The following is a 5,029-nucleotide window of genomic DNA, read 5'->3' as shown; positions in this document are numbered from 1 at the left end:
CTCGGAAATATTATATTTTTAAAGAGTCTAGTTACTACTCGGGTGTCATTTGTTGGAGAAGCTATAGCTTCGATCCACTTTGATACGTAGTCAACTGCCACGAGTATGTATTTGTTACCGAAAGAGGATGGGAAAGGTCCCATGAAGTCCATCCCCCACACGTCAAAAATCTCTACTTCCAAAATACCTTTTTGTGGCATCTCGTCGCGTCTAGATATGTTTCCCGTGCGCTGACATCTGTCACACTCCTTAATAGCCGCATGTACGTCCTTCCATATAGTTGGCCAATAAAAGCCAGCTTGTAGGATTTTAGAGCAGGTCTTGGATGTACTTGTGTGTCCACCATAAGGAGCGGAGTGACAGTGTTGGATTATATTTTCTACCTCTTCTTCGGGTATACATCGACGGAAAATACCATCGGGGCCTCTTTTGAAAAGTAGGGGATCATCCCAGTAATAGTGTTTTATGTCGTGGAAGAATCGTTTCTTCTGCTGGTAAGATAAAGTAGGTGGAACTATTCCGGCAGCTAAATAATTGACTAGATCAGCGTACCATGGTGTGACAGATATAGCTAAGGTGGTTTCTACTTGTATGTCGGAGTTGTTCTCTTCCAAAGTAGCTATAAGTTTGTCGTACGAGAAATCATCATTGATTGATGTTCTTTCCGGTTCAAGGTTCTCAAGTCTAGAGAGGTGGTCTGCTACTACGTTTTCAGTTCCTTTCTTGTCCTTGATTTCTAAGTCGAATTCTTGTAGCAACAAGATCCATCTTAGGAGTCTAGGTTTAGCATCTTTTTTTGTTAAAAGGTACCTGATAGCAGCGTGATCGGTGTAAACTATTGTTTTGGCTCCTACCAAGTAAGAACGAAATTTATCTAGCGCAAATACCACCGCTAGGAGTTCTTTCTCGGTAGTGGCGTAATTCATTTGCGCTTCATCCAGGGTTCTGCTTGCGTAATATATAACGTGAAGCTTTTTATCCTTCCTTTGTCCTAAAACAGCACCTACAGCATAATCACTGGCATCGCACATTATTTCGAATGGTTCATTCCAGTCTGGTGTCTGCATAATGGGTGCGGAGATCAATGCTTGTTTAAGAGTTTGAAATGCTTTTAAACAGTTGTCGTCGAATATGAATTCAGCATCTTTCATCAATAGTCCGGTTAGAGGTTTAGTTATCTTAGAGAAGTCTTTGATGAATCGTCGGTAAAAACCGGCGTGTCCTAAAAAGCTTCGTACTTCTCTCACGGTTCTTGGGGGTTGAAGATTTTCGATTACCTCTATTTTGGCTTTGTCTACTTCAATTCCTCTGTTCGAGATGATGTGTCCTAAAACAATTCCTTCTTGTACCATAAAGTGGCACTTTTCCCAATTAAGTACTAAGTTTACTTTTACACATCGCTCAAGAACTCTTTCCAGGTTTTCAAGGCATTCTTCGAAACTTTGTCCATATACAGAAAAGTCATCCATAAATACTTCCATGATGTTTTCGAGAAAGTCGGCGAAAATCGCCATCATGCATCTTTGAAAAGTTGCAGGGGCATTACACAGACCAAACGGCATTCGTCTATAAGCGAAGGTACCAAAAGGGCATGTGAACGTTGTCTTTTCTTGGTCATCAGGGTGAATTGGTATTTGAAAGAAACCTGAATAACCGTCTAGATAACAGAAATGTGAATGTTTAGCTAATCGTTCTAACATTTGGTCAATGAATGGTAAAGGGAAATGATCTTTTCGGGTTGCTTTGTTTAGTTTCCTATAATCAATGCACATTCTCCATCCCGATTCGATTCGTTTAGTTATAGTTTCTCCTTTTTCGTTTTCAATAACGGTTATGCCTCCTTTCTTTGGTACAACGTGTACAGGACTGACCCATTTGCTATCAGATATGGGATATATAATACCTGCTTCCAATAACTTGGTTATTTCTTTCTTTACTACCTCACTTAGGATCGGATTTAGTCTTCTCTGGTGTTCCCTAGAGGTTTTACAGTCTTCTTCTAACATGATGCGGTGCATACAAATAGAAGGGCTTATTCCTTTAAGATCGGTGATGTGGTATCCTAGTGCGGTTGGATATTTCCTTAAGATATGTAAGAGTTTTTCTGTTTCGAGTCTTCCTAGATCTGCATTAACTATCACGGGTCGTTCAAGTTCTAAGTCTAGGAATTCATATCTCAGATTTTTGGGAAGTGTTTTCAAATCAGGGGTTGGTTTGTTAAGACATTGCGTAGGGTCCGGTGTTATTGCTAAGCATTGTTTAGATTTGTCCTCTAAAAGATAGTCTGATGATTTGTCTTCTCCTAACTCTGCTTCTTTTATGCATTCATCGATGATATCCATGAAGTAACATGTATCTTCTATTGCAGGTGCTTTCAAGAATTGGGAAAGAATGAATTCAATTTTCTCTTCACCTACTTCGAAGGTGAGTCGTCCTCGTTTTACGTCTATGATTGCACCGGCAGTTGCTAAGAATGGTCTTCCTAGTATAATAGGTGTAGTATCATCTTCTCTAATGTCCATAATTGTGAAGTCAGTGGGAATGTAAAACTGACCTATGCGTACGGGAACGTTTTCAAGGATTCCTACAGGATATTTGATGGAACGATCTGCTAGTTGTACGGACATTTTGGTCGGTCTTAATTCTCCCATTTCCAGTTTCTTACATATGGATAAAGGCATAACGCTAATTCCGGCTCCTAAATCGCATAAGGCTTTGTCGATGACAAATTTTCCTATGTGACAGGGTATAGAGAAACTACCCGGATCCTTGAGTTTAGGAGGCATGTTTTGGATTATAGCGCTACATTCGGCAGGGAGTGTAACGGTTTCGCTATCCTCAAGTTTCCTCTTATTAGAAAGAATTTCTTTTAAGAATTTAGCATATGAGGGCATCTGCGTAATAGCTTCGGTAAACGGAATTGTAACGTTTAATTGTTTAAGGAGATCAACAAATTTTCTAAATTGGCCCGCATCTTTGGTTTTAACAAGCCTTTGAGGGTAAGGTATAGGTGGTTTGTAAGGTGGTGGAGGTACATAAGGTTCCTTCTTTTCTAGGGTTTCCTTATTACTCTCTTCCTTTTCCTTAGGTTCGCTTTCCTCAGTTGATTTCTTAGGGTTTTGGTTTTCTATCCTTGGGTCAGACGGTCCTTCCACCTCCGTTCCACTTCTTAATATAATTGCATGAGCTTGGCTTCTCGGATTAGGTTGGGGCTGTCCAGGGAATGTACCAGTTGGGGCAGCAGTAGGTGCTTGTTGTTGAGCTACTTGTGATATTTGTGTTTCTAGCATTTTGTTATGGGTAGCCAAGGCATCTACTTTGCTTGCTAGTTGTTTAAGTTGTTCGCCAGTATGTATGTTCTGGTTTAAGAAATCTTTATTGGTTTGTTGTTGGGAAGCTATAAAGTTTTCCATCATGATTTCCAAGTTGGATTTTCTAGGGGTATTATTGTTAGGATTCGGTTTCTGATATCCCGGAGGTATAGATGGGGCTTGATTTGGAGACTGTCCAGGTGCGTATAAAGCATTATTACTCTTATATGAAAAGTTTGGATGGTTCTTCCAATTTGGGTTATAGGTATTCGAGTAGGGGCTTCCTTGAGCATAGTTTACTTGCTCTGCTTGGATTCCAGTCAAGAGTTGACATTCCGCAGGAGTGTGGCCTTGGATTCCACAGACCTCGCAATTCTGAGTTATAGCAACCACGGAGGCTGGAGGTGATACGTTTAAACTTTCAATTTTCTGGACCAAAGCATCCACTTTTGCATTAACGTGATCAAGGTTACTTATCTCGTACATGCCAGTTTTTGGTTGAGGTTTTTCCACCGTTGTTCGTTCGGTTCCCCACTGATAGTGGTTTTGGGCCATGCTCTCGATAAGCTGGTAAGCATCAGCATAAGGTTTGTTCATTAGTGCACCACCTGCAGCGGCGTCTATTGTTAACCTTGTATTGTATAAGAGACCATTATAAAATGTGTGAATTACTAACCAGTCTTCCAAACCATGGTGTGGGCAAAGTCTCATCATGTCTTTGTATCTTTCCCATGCTTCGAAAAGAGACTCGTTGTCTTTCTGTTTAAATCCGTTTATCTGGGCTCTTAACATAGCTGTTTTGCTTGGCGGAAAATATCGGGCAAGAAAAACTTTCTTCAACTCGTTCCATGTGGTGACTGAGTTGGAAGGAAGAGATTGAAGCCATCTTCTAGCGCTATCTCTTAATGAGAAAGGAAAAAGACGAAGTCGAATTGCCTCTGAAGTGACACCATTAGCTTTAACAGTATCAGCGTATTGAACAAATACGGATAAATGAAGGTTTGGATCTTCGGTAAGATTTCCAGAGAATTGGTTCTGTTGCACAGCCTGCAACAGCGAAGGTTTGAGTTCGAAGTTGTTTGCTTCGATTGCGGGTGGAGCAATACTTGAATGCGGTTCATCTTGCGATGGAGCGGCGTAATCTCTAAGAGCACGAGCTGGTTCTGCCATCTCGGTTAAAGAAGGAAGATCTTTGAGATCAGGAAAGTCTATAGGAGGGAGATTGTTTGCAGCACGATATTCCCGAATTCGTCGTAAGACTCGGAGATATAGTTCGATATCGATGATTCGTAAATAGAGCGGTTCGCCTTGTGAGCGAGTGCGTGGCATACAAATCAACGAAAGAAAGAATAGAAGAAAAAGAAACCTTAGTCTCTACAGCGTAACGGAAGAGTTACGATATCGATTAAATAAAAGTCCCCGGCAACGGCGCCAAAAACTTGATCGCTCGACTGTGTGAGTCGAGAATGGGATACAAACTGCAAGTGCACAGTTCTATCGCGTAGTTTTAAAAGATATCGATCCCACAGGGACTTTATGAATCGATATACCGTTATCTAAGGTTACTACGTAAATCTAAGGTGAAAATGTTTGATTGTTTGGGGAAAAACTAAGAGCTAAACTAAGATCTAGATTAAATATTAATAAAACGGATATCGGTATGTAGTTCGTCAAAACTAGGGAATCAAGTCTTTGTCGGTTTCTTGGTTTTTTAAAAT

The 5,029-nt window shown here is 40.6% G+C and overlaps 1 pseudogene; it reads left to right on the top strand.

Annotated features, from left to right (window-relative positions):
• Positions 1-3,996: 3,996 nt before the first annotated feature.
• LOC127116484 (uncharacterized) lies at positions 3,997-4,096 on the top strand (annotated as a pseudogene).
• The last annotated feature ends 933 nt before the right edge of the window (positions 4,097-5,029 follow it).

Source organism: Lathyrus oleraceus, chromosome 1, assembly GCF_024323335.1.
Source record: "Lathyrus oleraceus cultivar Zhongwan6 chromosome 1, CAAS_Psat_ZW6_1.0, whole genome shotgun sequence".
Classification (NCBI taxonomy): Eukaryota; Viridiplantae; Streptophyta; class Magnoliopsida; order Fabales; family Fabaceae; genus Lathyrus; species Lathyrus oleraceus.
Note: the sequence above shows the minus strand (reverse complement) of the source record. Positions and strands in the feature narration are given on the sequence as shown.